This window comes from Candoia aspera, chromosome 1 (genome assembly GCF_035149785.1).
Source record: "Candoia aspera isolate rCanAsp1 chromosome 1, rCanAsp1.hap2, whole genome shotgun sequence".
In the NCBI taxonomy this organism is placed as follows: domain Eukaryota; kingdom Metazoa; phylum Chordata; class Lepidosauria; order Squamata; family Boidae; genus Candoia; species Candoia aspera.
Window position 1 is genome coordinate 293,378,148 of NC_086153.1, and position 15,967 is coordinate 293,394,114.

Sequence of the window (15,967 nt, forward strand, 5' to 3'; positions counted from 1 at the left end):
GATGTGCAAAAGATTGGAGGGAAGAGTGATGTTGAAGGAGTATTAACTTTACCTTCAAATCACAAAGAGTGATTCATCAGAGGCTCTCCTATTACAATGCTTTATGGGAAAAGTGCTGAATTTTGTCCTTTACTGTGTCATCTAATTACGTCTCAGAATAAAAAAGTTGTAGGCATTTTTCTTTTCTAAAAGTCAGAATTTAACAGAGCCTAGTTCCAAAATCACTGCACCTATGTCTCTGAAACTGGGCGGGCTTCATGTATTCAGATACGGCTACTGTGCCTGAAAATTCTGTCCCATTTTCTTTAAAAAAGTAAAAATGTGAAGCCATTTGTGGATTTTCCCTGTTAGTCAATGGGAATGGGTTTCCCAGATAAAGCTGCCAAACCTGGTCTGCAAAAATCTAGTTGATTGTTAAATAAATGCAAAGAATTAGAAAGTTCTGTGTCTTGTTGTTGATAAGCAGCAGTTATCTGATTTTTGAAGCCCTGATCTCTTAGCCCTAGGTCCTGAGTTATTTGGGACTGCCTCTGATTTAGATGTATTTGAGTTGAAAAATCAAGCCCAAAGTAAATTTTACAGTGGTTCGTGTTCCTATTACTTGTAGCTCCACTGCATGTTTTAAAGCACACATTGAACTCCATAGAGAGTTTTTTTGTGGCATGGAAAATATGTTTGTGTACTTTCACTGGAAGTCTCAAATATAGGTCAGAGACGTAAGAAAATGATGCATTACAATTCAGTAAGGAATTTGTAAAAGCCTTATTATTTAACATATTCTTTTCTAGCATCCATAATTCAAGCAGATTTTAAGAGTTTTACACTTTTGGTTATTTTTTTCAATTATTAAAATAATATCAATATAAATAAATTAAAATAAATGGTATGATCTACCTAAAACTTTTCTCAGCGAACAGGTCCAGCCTTATGTTTTGGCCTACCTCTTTCATCCCTCCCAGTCAGGATGGTCAATAGCCAGGGATTATGTAGTTATAATTCAAAACATCTGGAAGAATCCAGGTTGGGGGAGGGTGATATAAATGACTTTTAATCACAATAATTTTAAAAGAGATGTATTAAAATTAATGAGTCATAAAAATATACAAATGACACTTATTTTGTGTGCCTGTTTTCCTGAGACATAATAAAATACATTTGGCAATTATGAAAGAAAATGCATACTTCACTTGAATGCACTTTCAGTTGGGCCCCTAATAAAAATAGTTCTGGCACATCTGGAATCTCTGTCTAGGGTAACTTCTTTTATTAGAGAAAAAAACTGTTGCCAAGTTGGCAGTGCAGCAAACACTCTTCAGCAGCTTTACACTCCAGTAAGAATTTGTTGCATAACTTTTTTTTCAAAGAGCTCTTGGGAGGATTAGAAAAATTCACAACTTCCAATGGCATTGCATTAAGTACAAGAACATTAGTCAACCAGAAATGTTTGTGTGTGTGTTTGGGAGGGGGGCATCCTAAACGTATACTATTTGAACATGGTATATATATTAATTTGGTAAGCCAAAAGCCATATAACAATTATGTAATGATCTCCAAACAAGATGATCAGGGAAGATAGCAGAAAAATTACTTAAAATATGTTTGTACTCTAAACTTTGAGGACGTGCAGAACAGAAATTGCAATCAGATGAAATACTGATATAGAAAGTCAATATAGGTGTATAAAATAACACAGGAAAGGGACAGACTTTAACTATCACAATAAACTCTATGCAGGTGTTTGGTAACAGTGAACACTGAATACACTTGAGGGATGTGCAAGCTGTCATCAAACATCCAGGCTTTCATTAGCTGAATATGCATTTCACACTTACTGAATGAACTACAGTTGGCTGAATTTATACAACACACTATGTCATAATTCATGGTCTCTGAAGTGTAATGGCTGGATTCTCACATCAGCTGATACCAAAATCCAATGAGCCACTTTATCATTTTGTGAAGTCTATGAACCTAGACAGGATCTGTCTAATTATTTATCTCTGTGGATCACTCTAGGACCTATCCCGGAAAAGTTGGGGAAAATGCTTCCAACAAAAAAACAAAGAAATAAAATATACACATCAAATAAAATATTTTTTATATTGCTAAACAAAGCATTTGTACTGATAGCTCTTTATCAAGTAGCACATAGCACATTTATTATTTTTTTTAAAAACTTAGATCTCTCTTCCATAGTAAATCAGTTAATCAGTTTTATGGTTTTAATAACAATTCTAAGCAGCATAGCAATTAAGAGCTATAATCTAGACCTGTTAATTTTGTTCTTTGATGTGAAGCTGGACTCCACAAAACTAGGCATAACCTATTGATGAGCTGGGTAATATACTGTTATAAGAAAGGGTGTTATAAGAAAAATTATGCACACCTCAAAAGCTGATCGACTGAGATAGGCACGAGTACCATCAACTGAAGTGAAAGGAAATGACAGAATTCACTTTATTAAAAAATTATTTTATTTGAAGTAATGTAAGTATGACCTGTATGTACATGGCAAAAATAGTAGAATATTTTTAAACATACTTATGCTGTTCAAGAAATAAGAAATGCTGTTTATTTTATCTTTAAAAAGTGAGAAGCTAAATAACCCGACATTCAGCTGCTTTGTTAACTTTCACTCTGGGCAGTTGCTTCTAAAACTCCATTTTGTTAGCAAATGTGATGCAAATATCTCTGTTGAACTGCTGTTTCTCAGCTGGGCACTTCAGGGGATTCAGACAGAGGAAAACCTGGGACACTCGCTTAGCCATTTGACTAAAGCTTGTTTTACACAGCATGTAAATCAGTGCACATGACATGAGACTAACATGGGAGAAGAAAAGAAACCTTAGTGAAGCTCTTCCTCAGATGCGCAAGTTGATGATTAACTAAGAACACATTTAAGTATGCAGTTAAAAACATAAACAATTGCAGCATAAAGCTTTATCTGGAAACATGTGCTTATTCCAGAGTAGACCTACAGTATATATCACTGCACTAGTAAATGGCACTTCTGGTAGCACAGAAGCTGCAGTTTATCATACATTACCAATCTTGTAATAATTTTTCCATTCTCCATCAACCTCCGCAAAGTAAACATGCCCAAAACCAAAGTTTTGGCAACTAAAACTAAAGAAATATCTGATGTCAACATTACTTGGTACCAGAATGGTCATGGCAGCCCAAAATCAGAACGAGTCTGATAACAGCTTTTAAGACTAACAAAGGTGGTGTTTGAAAAGATATCTGTAAAGGCAGATGCTTCGTTTTCTTAGTCATGAATTGATTTTTCTGTTTAAAAGCATAGTTCTGTTCTAGCAGTAGAAATGGAACTATGTGAAAAACAAGGAGGGTATGAGGACCCCAGGATTTAGGGTTGGGGCTAGAGTTGGCATTATAATTTAGTTTGGTGTGACCCTGAGGAAGGAAGCAGAAGCTAGACAATAATGTGTAAAAACGTCAAGCAAAGGAGTTGTCCTAACAGTCAGGAACCATGCTGAGACGAGGAATAGGTCTCTAGTGTTTATTACTGCTACATTAGACAGAAAATCCTAACAAACTGAAGAAGCGTGGGAAAAACCAGACAGATAAACCCCAAAAGTTAAGGCGGGTCTGATCTGTGTCTCTTGGAATGGCTGCTTAATTCCTCAGTACTACGCATGCGTTTTCCCCCCTGGATAGAGGCCCCCTCCTGCTCCCCATCAGTGCTCATGACAGGAGTCATACTTGAAACAGTATGCAGATCAGGAGTGAAAGCAAGTCCATGGCACCAGCTTCAAGGTTTGGATTTGGGTGATAACTTCACTCCTGATAGTAGAGCTAGGGTCTTTTTCTGCTTGTGCAAATGTATCTAATTATTTATGATTATGTATTTTTTCCTGTATAATTCTTTGCAAATCCCTATTCAGGGCTCTTGATCTAATTGGCTGGGAGCCCATTGATCAAAATTTTAGGATACTTTAATGAAGAAACTGCTTTGGATCTCCACTGCTTTGTTTCACATTATAGTGGATTTTTTTTTCTCATGACACAAGTTTTATTACAATTTTGTCATAATTCTATTATTTGTGAGCTGACGCTCACTTCATTAATTGCATGGAGTGGCTTAACTGATACATGATTTAAATACATAGAAATGTGGTGGTGGAGAGATGGTTATGCAGATAAAGGTTCCATGGGGCATATTACAGGTACATTATCATTTAACAGTTGTAATGTGTTAAAAACCCACTGTGTTTGTTCAGACCTTAGATACAGATACAGTAGCCTGAAACCTATTGATCTATGTAAGCTCACTTGTTTCCCACTCAGCTCACCAGTTTCCCTCTCAGTTGTGCAAAGTAGACCACTGAGCTTATTGTAGGCTCCAGTTCTCATGTTAGTATCATTGTCCTGTTGTTTCTTGTTGCTTGTGAGAATCTACTTCAGGTTGGGTATGTAAGTATGGGCCTGCCTGAGAAAGTGCCATGTTATTGTTCAATACAGGTTGTTGCTTGTTAATAAGGCATTTGAGTGGCTTGAGCTGTGAAGTGTAGGTGACAATTAGCGATGTTGTCTTGTTCTACCTGGTCTGATTTTAAATCTTCCCTGGGAATCAATCTGGCTGTATTGATTTGTATATTGGCTTTACTGTGTGGGTAGTTCAGTCTCCTGAATGCCTGGCTTAATTCTATCAGCTGGGCATATCTGTCTAGTGGGTCAGTACAAAATGCGATTGTGATGTAGAATCTGGCTATAGATGATAGATTTGGTGGTGTATTCTGGATGGAAGCTGGAAGTATGTTGGTATGTATGGTGATCTGTAGTTTCCTGTGTAATATGGTGTTTATGTATCCATTGTAGCTATACTGTGACATCAAGGAAGTGGACTTGTTCTGTAGATAGGTCCAGGCTTAGGCTGATGATGAGATGGGAGTTATTGAGATCTTGATGGTATTGGATAAGGAATTCTTTTCTATGGATCCAGATGATGAAAATAAAAACTGTTAACTTATTCCAACATCTGGAACAGAATTTTTAGATTGTTTATGTAACTTACCAAGGATAATACAGTATGTAAATTGAGAATATATTTCTGCTGTTTATTTGAAGAATAAATCTTTCAATTTACTGAAATATTTACCCTTGACAATATGAATATTCAAATTCAAAACAAATGGCTAATTATGTTAAGCCGCAGAGCTATATATTTTGCCTATATGGAGGGTTATAATTTAGCTTTAGTACTGCAATGATTTATTTTTTTGTGCCTTTGAGTCAGTGTTTTGATTCCTGGTGACTGCCTGGACTAGTCCCTGCAGTTTTCTTGACAGGGGTTTTCAGAAGTGGTTTGCCATTGCCTGCTTTTTAGAGCTGAGAGGGAGTGACTGGCCCAAGGTCACCCAGCTGGCTTTGTGCCTAAGGTGGGACTAGAAATCACGGTCTTCCAGTTCTTAGCCTGCTACCTTAACCACTACACCAAACTGGTTCTCTAGATGTGTGTGTGTTCCTTCAAGTCAGTTTTGATTCCTGGTGACTGCCTGGATGAGTCCTTGCAGTTTTGTTCACAAGGTTTCAGAAGTGGTTTTCTATTGCCTTCTTCCTAGGGCTGAGAGAGAGTGACTGACCCAAGGTCACCCAGATGGCTTTTGAGCTTACTGTACTGCTTGAGATGGCTGAGAGTGCTACTGCTGTTGTTGTTTCTTGCTGCCAATCTTTCCATTGCACTGAGCCCTCGTCAGTGGGTCATACTTTCCAATCTCAGAAAGTCCAAATGAGAGAAGTTCCCTCATGGTGGCTTCCCTTTAGATGTCACTACAATGCAAAAAAGAGAGCTAGTTTGGTGTAGCAGTTAAGGCATCAGGCTGGAAACGATGAGACCAAGAGTTCTAGTCCCGCCTTAGACACAAAGCCAGCTGGGTGACCTTGGGTCAATCACTCTCTCTCAGCCCTAGGAAGCAGGCAATGGCAAACCACTTCTGAAAACCTTTTTCAAGAAAACTGCAGGGACTAGTCCAGGCAGTCACCAGGAATCAAAACATGGACTCGAAGGTACAAAAAAATAAATCATTGCAGTACTATAGCTAAAATATAACCCTCCATATAGGCAAAATATATAGCTCTGGGGCTTAACATAATTAGCCATTTGTTTTGAATTTGAATATTCATATTGTCAAGGGTAAATATTAGAACTTAAGTCAGATCCTTAAAACCATCCAAATAAACATTTTTATAGCATAATAATCTTAATCCAAATCCTTAAAAGCAAATAACTTCAGTCAAACCCTTAAAGCAATCCAGATAAACATTCTTTAACCGTTATCCAACTTCAAAATAAATCAGAGCATTTACATATCCCTACAATGTGCACAGAGCTTTTCTCTTGAAAAAATCAAACAGCCCAACTGCCCCCCTCAAAAATTCCAGCTTCTCTTCAAAAACCCTCCCACACGTAATGACCGTTTCTTTTTCATGGCATTCCACCAGAAAGTCAGTTGCACTTATTGCTTGCAGATCTCGCTCTCCCTTAAATTTCTCCAACTCCACTATCCAATCTTCACCCAGCATCTCAATAGAAATCCCAATCTCACTCTTAGAAGAAACATTTCTATCACTGTTAAATTCCTCAGTTTCATCCACCACATCCCCAACCTGATGGCACATTTTAGACCTCGTATTTTCCACAATGTCCTGAATATCTTGCATAAAAGCTTGGTGGAAGTCAGAAAAAAATCTGTTTAAAATCTTCCATGTCTCATGCAGTAGATTATAATGCCCCCTAGGAGCTTAACTAGCAAAAATCGAAGATTTGGAAAAGTTCCAGAATGTATTTACACAAGCAAAAGTTAGATAAGCAGACAGTTCTCATGGGAAAATAAAAACAGAAAGCTGCAAGTTCAAATCAGCCAATTCAACATGTAGGAAAATGCTAATATCTTCAAATTTAGTACAAAAATAATAACAGGGAGACAATCGTTTACTCTCAATCCTCCTTTATATTTGGAAGGAAAGTGAAGTCCAAAACTTAAAAAAGATTTTTTTAAAAAAAAGTAATCCCAAAAATAATTATAAGCACCACGAAAGCCAGTTTCTCCTTGCTGTAGAAAGCCTCTCTAGGTTACACGTACTTAAAAAAAACATAAATTTAGTGATTTAGAAATGGGGTAGCCAGTCTTAGTGTCCCTTTATGACAGCCCCAAGAGACTTCCAGTGGGAATGGCATTTTGAACAGCGTCTCTGCGAATTAGCTTCGCAAGTAGACCTGGCAGCACGGCATTTTAGGGCTCAGGTGGGATCCCCTAGAGCCCAAAAGTGTTCCTTGAATAAAGGTGAATGCTAGGAATTACCCTGTGTCCTCCAGATGGCCGATCATAGCCAGAAGATCGCAAACGGAGTTTATAGATCGAGCAGTGAGTGATATGCTGGGAGGTGGGAGTGTCATCCCTTCCCAAGCCGTGCTGCAGCCATTTAAATAGATTCTAAAACTGACCACCCCATTTCTTAATGCACCAATTTATTTGCCTTTTCTTTGTTTAAAAGAGGCTTTTTCCAACACAGAGATGAGATTTCTCTTGGTAACTTTTACATTATTTTTGAAACTTAACTGTTGAGCTTTTGAACTTGGTTTTGTATTTTACATTTTGGGCAAAAAGGACTGAAAGCTGAACTGTGGATTTATTTTACAGAAGCAAAGGACTATTTTGGGGGCGGGGGGTTAATTGGCAGTATTTTTACTGTTTCCTTTTGGGATTTAACGAATCTATCCTGTTGGAATCGGAACTTTCATGGCTATCATGAGAAAGTGAGTGTTGTTGCTTTTTTCTTAATGAGTTAATTGAATACTTCCTGTAAACACCTCTAGTGGCAAGATTTTCACTTTTGAACTATCTCAGTCTCTAGTACTTTTCCATTGACTTTAAGATTTGGTTGTATTGGCTAAATTTAATCACCAGAGGGAACTAACCATGGCTTCTAGGAGACCACCTGGTTGTGGTTCTGATGATGGGGAGATGATGAGAAATATGATTGATGAAATTTCTAATACCTTTAAAAAGTCTTTTGATGCCTTTGAGAAGAAAATGGAAAATAGATATTCTGACTTTGAGAAGAAGATTATGGAGACTTTGAGAAAACAATAGAAAGTAAATATTCTGACTTTGAGAAAAAGATTGAACATCAAATGGAAAAAATGCTGGAGAGGTGAAACAAGTAACAGATTGAGTGGAGCTGTTAGAAACTAAGATGGATAATACTGAGCAAGAGAGAGAAAAAGAGCTTGATAAAATGGCTATGTTAGAACTTAGGGACATGGATTTTTGTCTGAGACTAAGAGGAGTTCCTGAGGTGAAAGGAGAGAATATTGTTGAAAAAATACAGGCTTTGGCAAAATTATTGGATTGGGAGGAAGATAGAATGGAGGATGAATTAGATAAAGTTTTTCACATCAACTCAAGATATGCCACTGTAAATAATAAACCAAGAGATGTTTTGGTTCATTTTGCTAGAGGGAAAATAAGAGACCAGGTTTTGCAAACTCACTTTGAGTCAAGATTAAATATTGACAATGTGTTGTTGTTGTTTATTCGTTTAGTCACTTCTGACTCTTCGTGACTTCATGGACCAGCCCACGCCAGAGCTTCCTGTCAGTCATCAACACCCCCAGCTCCCCCAGGGACGAGTCCGTCACCTCTAGAATATCATCCATCCACCTTGCCCTTGGTCAGCCCCTCTTCCTTTTGCCTTCCACTCTCCCTAGCATCAGCATCTTCTCCAGGGTGTCCTGTCTTCTCATTATGTGGCCAAAGTATTTCAGTTTTGCCTTTAATATCATTCCCTCAAGTGAGCAGTCTGGCTTTATTTCCTGGAGGATGGACTGGTTGGATCTTCTTGCAGTCCAAGGCACTCTCAGAATTTTCCTCCAACACCACAGTTCAAAAGCATCGATCTTCCTTCTCTCAGCCTTCCTTATGGTCCAGCTCTCGCAGCCATATGTTACTACAGGGAACACCATTGCTTTAACTATGCGGACCTTTGTTGTCAGTGTGATGTCTCTGCTCTTAACTATTTTATTGAGATTGGTCATTGCTCTTCTCCCAAGGATTAAGTGTCTTCTGATTTCCTGACTGCAGTCAGCATCTGCAGTAATCTTCGCACCTAGAAATACAAAGTCTTTCACTGCTTCTACATTTTCTCCCTCTATTTGCCAGTTATCAATCAAGCTGGTTGCCATAATCTTGGTTTTTTTGAGGTTTAGCTGCAAGCCAGCTTTTGCACTTTCTTCTTTCACCTTCCTCATAAGGCTCCTCAGTTCCTCTTTGCTTTCAGCCATCAAAGTGGTATCATCTGCATATCTGAGATCGTTAATGTTTCTTCCAGCGATTTTAACTCCAGCCTTGGATTTCTCAAGCCCAGCATGTCGCATGATTTGTTCTGCATACAAGTTGAATAGGTAGGGTGAGAGTATACAGCCCTGCCGTACTCCTTTCCCAATCTTAAACCAGTCCATTGTTCCGTGGTCTGTTCTTACTGTTGCTACTTGGTCTTTATACAGATTCTTCAGGAGGCATACAAGATGACTTGGTATCCCCATACCACTAAGAACTTGCCACAATTTGTTATGGTCCACACAGTCAAAGGCTTTAGAATAGTCAATAAAACAGAAATAGATGTTTTTCTGAAACTCCCTGGCTTTTTCCATTATCCAGCGGATATTGGCAATTTGGTCCCTAGTTCCTCTGCCTTTTCTAAACCCAGCTTGTACATCTGGCAATTCTCGCTCCATGTATTGCTGAAGTCTACCTTGCAGGATCTTGAGCATTACCTTACTGGCATGTGAAATGGGTGCCACTGTTCGATAGTTTGAACATTCTTTAGTGTTTCCCTTTTTTGGTATGGGGATATAAATTGATTTTTTCCAGTCTGATGGCCATTCTTGTGTTTTCCAAATTTGCTGGCATATAGCATGCATTACCTTGACAGCATCATCTTGCAAGATTTTGAACAGTTCAGCTGGGATGCCGTCGTCTCCTGCTGCCTTGTTATTAGCAATGCTTCTTAAGGCCCATTCAATCTCACTCTTCAGGATGTCTGGCTCTAGCTCCCTGACCACACCGTCAAAGCTATCCCCGATATTGTTATCCTTCCTATACAGGTCTTCTGTATATTCTTGCCACCTTTTCTTGATCTCTTCTTCTTCTGTTAGGTCCTTGCCATCTTTGTTTTTGATCATACCCATTTTGGCCTGGAATTTACCTCTGATGTTTCTAATTTTCTGGAAGAGGTCTCTTGTCCTTCCTATTCTATTGTCTTCTTCCACTTCCGCGCATTGCTTGTTTAAAAATAATACCTTATCTCTTCTGGCTGACCTCTGGAATTTTGCATTTAATTGGGCATATCTCCCCCTATCACTGTTGCCTTTTGCTTTCCTTCTTTCTTGGGCTACTTCTAGTGTCTCAGCAGACAGCCATTTTGCCTTCTTGGTTTTCTCTTTCTTTGGGATGTATTTTGTTGCCTCCTCCTGAACAATGTTGCGAACATCTGTCCAGAGTTCTTCCGGGACCCTATCTGCTATTGACAATGTGGGTATACAGTAATTGTTTTGAAAGAGATTCCTGTAAGGATTTTGAGGAAGAGAAAAGACTATGCTTTTTTAACAGAGATTTTGAAAAAGAATATTCAAACTATTCTTAAAGTGGACTTACAGTTGAAACTGGAACTGTTTCTCTTGGGTTTGATGGACCAACAGCTTGAGAAGCAACATGGAACTCTGTTCTTATATATGATAACAGCAGCGAGACTCTTACACACTCAAAGATGGAAGGATGCACAAATTCTCTCAATGGAGGACTGGATGATTAAGTTAATGGAACTGGCGCAAATGGCTAAATCGACAGCACCGATAAGAGAAAATACTGTAACTGGATTTGTTTCTATTTGGAAGCCACTTTTGGACTATTTGCTTGTAATGGGAAAAAATGAAGTTCTGATTTTGGGTTTTGATGATTAAATGGTTTGATTTTAGAGAAATAATGTTACTAAATGTTTAATTAATAGCAAGAGATCAACTTTTATGTACTTTTATATCTGTGTTGGAGAAGGTTGGAAGTCACCTGTCTATGTTTTTCTGACTATTCTTGCACTGTTTTAGTTTCTCCTATTTCTTTTTTAGACTTGTATTTTATCTGTTCTATATTCTGTATTTTGTGTTTTAATTATATCTTGAAAGTTAATAAAGCTTTACAAAAAAAATGAAAATGATGACAGCCCCGCCTCCCACTCTTACCAGCTGAACACGAAACACTACCATCTTTTGGCTGCAAGCAGCTGTCTGGAGGACAGATGTGTCATGAGTACTGATGGCAAGCTGGAAGGGGCCTCTATCCAGGGGGGGAAATGCATGCGTAGTACTGAGGAATTAAGCAGCCATTCAAAGAGACACAGATCAGACCCGCCTTAACTTTTGGGGTTTATCTGTCTGGGTTTTTCCCACGCTTCTTCAGTTTGTTAGGATTCTGTTTTATGTAGCAGTAATAAACACTAGAGACCTACTCCTCGTCTCAGCGTGATTTCTGACTGTTAGGACAAGATGGGATGATTCCAGGTGTTCTCCTTTATCTGGAATGATTTTGGGCTTCAGGAAAACCTGCCTGAGCCTGAAAAAATTGCTGCATTGTCAGCTCCACCCACTAAATCCTCAGGCACAGCTGCTTAGTCTGCCATTTCTCCACCAGAAGTCCCCATGTGAAGGACATTTCTAATCCTAGAGGTGGTTTAGATGTTGTCCTCTTCCTTTGGAAAGACTAGAAGGGTTTTTCTTTTACATAAGGAAAGGGAAAGGGGAAAGCTTGTCTTGCTCTGATCAGCTCATCTTGGAAGGGTTTCAGGAGTGCTAGTTCCTAACCCTAATCCTGACCAATTAGAAAAGGTTGTTCAATTACAATAGCTTTTCAAAGAGGGAAGTGAGCTGTATATTTGAAAATAGTTAAAAGACACTTATAATTGCTGGCAACCTCAGATACATAAATTAAACCTGCCTATTGATCTGCTTCAGTAATTACACTGATTGAAAAAAACCCCACCCTAATCCTAGGTATCTCATTGGAGTGTGAAACACAAATAGTTTAATATCTCTTTCAAAAAGACTCATAGCATAGTTCTAGCATAAATATTGTTGATATTTTAAATTGTAAGTAACGTTTTTCACAACTAAGTCATCCATGGAGTGAATGTTACCACCATTTTATTCCAAATTTAAAATGTCAATCAAGCTGCTTTTTTAATGAGAAAATTAGAACATTGCTCACCAATTTTGCCTGGATAAGGGTTGTCTCCGACACATTACAGTGGTGTGAATGATGTAGGATTAAGCTTTAAAACAAATACCACTTTATAATGTATTGCCTTTATCCTTTTAAATCTTGTTATTCTCCCATACAATTCAATATAGAAAGGCTGACCACCTATACTTGACTCTTGTTCATCATGACTAATAAAAGTTAGTGGAATCAGGTAGAGGAGTCTATGATAAACATATGATTGCCTCAGGGGATAGTGCAGATTGTCATTAACAAGATACCTGTGTATATCTTTTGAATAAAATTGTTCTGGACCTACAGTATATGTTCATTAGAGAACTATTAGTCAGTTGTCCATATTCATTTTTAGAGAAAACTTGAAAACCCCAGATTCTCTTGAAGAACACTGATTTTCCAGACTCACATCAGTCAGAATTGAAGCTTGGTTTGGGGATCATATAGGCTTTGGTTGCCATTATGGATGATTTACTGAGGAGGAGACAGAGGGCTGTACCCTCCTTTGAGAATGTTTTCAAGATGTTGCCAGACATTCGCAATATTGCAGGCTGCCAGCTAGGCATGGAATATACATTCCCATGATGGAAAGATACCTTTTACCATGTAGTGAGAGAGCCAGATATCCCAGCTCCTCCCTTTGCTACAGATAGAAAATGTTTGGTCCTTTCAAAACTAGGAACATGAACTCAGAGAGAAGCTATGAGCTGTGGCTGGTAAAAGCTAGGGATTTAACATAATTCCTTGAAGCCTCTGATTAAGTTTGGAATTTCTAAGAGACTGGGAAGTCCTGGAAAGTTGAAGTAGAGGAACAGATGTTTAAAGTAGATGCTATATCTGAAAAAAGTTTTTTTAAATTTTTATTTTTTCTGTCATGCCAAGTCTTATAATCTCATTATGTCATAGTTTTATTTCTCTATACAAGTTTAAAAATGGGATATTTAATGTCAGCTTTCTTACATTCATACCTCAGATATATTTCTGAGGTATGGTAGATAAAGAGATAGATGCTGCCTAGGGAACGATCAGATAAAAGGGGGAGGAGCCCGCAACTGAGTAACGGGCAGACAAAGAAACTTAGAAAGGATCTGCCCTAACTGATCAGGTGGTAAAAAGGGACGGCAGGAGATTTGTACTTTCAGACTTGCAAGTTTCTGTTAATGTAGCCTAACAATAAAGTAGAAGTAGCTCATCTCATTGTGTTTCCTGTCTGGTTTAGCTGGGAGAGCTGGCATCAATCTTGCAAGTCTGAAAGTACAAATCTCCCACCATCCCTTTTTACCGCCTGATCAGTTAGGGCGAACCCTTTATAAGTTTCTTTCTCTGCCCGTTACTCAGTTGAGGGCTCCTCCCTCTTTTATCTGATCGTTCCCTAGGCAGCATCTCTTCCCCCTCCCCCGTCTTCCAAGGTCACTCTCACATTCCATTACAAGCATACAATTGCTTTAGAATAAATGACATTAAGTTGAATTGAGCCTTAATTCTGCTTTTTTGAATTTTTTTTAAAATCAACATATCTAGTACTACATTTTTTAAAAGTGACTTTTACTTCCCCTATGCCATAGACTTTCCTTTTTTAATAAGCAAACAAGGAAATGGTTGCTCTCTTTTGGTTTCTAGCAAAGAGTATTTTATTTTATTACTTCAACATGTTGTTGTTGGTCTTAGCATTTGACTGTTTTTGTTGCAGGGTCCTCTTGTTCTTGTACCATGATGTGACGAGGGCTTTTGTTTTTCAGCTGGCTTGTCACAGAGCATGACCATGATGTGGGCTGACCAGGAGTGACTGGTCCAAGATCACCCAGTGAGCTTCTGTGCCTAAGGTGGGACTAGAATCTGGGTCTCCCTACACCTAGTCCAGCACCTTAAGCACTACACTACACTGGCTCCCTTTATTTTTTTACTTCTTAAATGGAATTACTTTTAGTATAGTGTGTGTGTATATGTGTGTGTGTGTATGGTGTATATACATACATACATACATACACATATATGAAGAACTCCTGAGTCATGTATTTGAAATGGTGGCCATATAAATCACACACATAAACATCATACCCCAGACAAGGAATCAAAAATAATAAACATAATATCCCAAACTAAGCAGCAGATTTTAATAAAAGAATATTCCAAGCATCTATTTCTGAATCACAGCAGTACACAATCCGCTTTTCTCCTAATACCTGTTTTAAAATATAATTTTATCAGTTTTAAACTATAATTTTATCATGCTGGGTCCATACATAATTTTATTCGTTTGGGATAAAATTAACTACACAAAATACCATATCACATCCTTGGTTGTGTCAGCATTTTGAATAAGGGATCTGTATTTTACTGAAAAAATAAAGTTTGTTTGGTATGTCTAGCTCTAATATATACTGTCAAGCCAAAAACAGCTCTATTAACACTATTAAAATGTGAAATAAAATAATTGTTAAAGACCTATTCTGATCCACTAGGTGTGCCCCAGCACTATACATGCATGGTCTGTCTTCCTTCCTTCCTTCGAAGTGGGAGACCTTTTAAATGCTTGCCTTCAGAAAAGTAGAAGCCCAATGAAGAAGCATCTTGTATAACCTTAGATGTAGCCTTAAGAGTACAATCTAGTACATATCTACTCTGAAAAAACTTAAGACTGCAGTCTGCAAAATACAACATTTATTTAAATTCACTGATGTTAAAATTCTAATTAAGAATAATCCTGTGCCATTTGCAAGAACATTATCAAACCATCCTGCAATCCTTCTTAATATGGCCATCAACACACCAGCCAAGTATAACTTTGCAAAAATCACTACCCATTATAATCTGAATAATAGGAAAACATCATAGCCTACACATTAAATGTTTAAACTAGCTTATAAATATTTTTTGAAATATGGCTCTTCATGTCACTCCTCTTCTGCCTACTCTACCCCACCCCAGAGACACACAGATACATACTGTACAGAGATTAGTTTGTGAAATCTAGCAACATTTGGCTTTTTTTAAACTGTTAAGTTATGAACATGTGAAAATGGCTTAATTTCAAAATGGAAACACCAACAGACCTATAACAAGAATGATGCTAACTGGCATCTTTATGAAACCATATACCGTCCCTGCTGAAGGAAGCTAGAGATGTAAGGATAGTCTGCAAAAGGAAAGCTGATGTTTTAAGAATGAGCATGAGGTGGTAAAGAAAAAAAATTAATGAGTTTTTTTAAATAAAAGCTGAGCTTAACTGGTGTATAAAGCAACACGCAAATCATTGATGGTAACGAGTCATAACAATGATTTGTGCTCTTCCAAATTTTTCTTTTATGTCCCTCTGTTTTTCCTTAAAGACAGGAGGACAAAGACTGGAAAGTTTGGGTGATATGGATCATGGCTCCACTGCTATGTCTGGAATTTTCTTATAAATATCCTAGTGCTCTGAGGTTCACTGGCCTGACTAAAACAGCAGGCACAATCTCATTTGTACATTTATACTTGTAGAGGGATTTGCAAGAGTTAACACAATTTTCCATAACATTTCTTACTGACTACAGGAAACAAAAGTTTTCCCCTTTTATTTCATTAGCATCCAAATGGCTGTTAAATTTAAAGGGAAACAGTTTTTAGGCTGAACAAGACTGTGCAATATGCTGACATTTTAAAACTACAAAACTACATGATTTCTGTGGAAGGGAGAAGTATTC

The 15,967-nt window shown here is 37.8% G+C and overlaps 1 protein-coding gene across 2 annotated transcripts in view; it reads right to left on the reverse strand.

Moving 5' to 3' along the window:
* SLC25A21 (solute carrier family 25 member 21) overlaps window positions 1-15,967 on the reverse strand; it is a 318,179-nt gene that overhangs the window by 80,004 nt on the left and 222,208 nt on the right. The window lies entirely within an intron of this gene.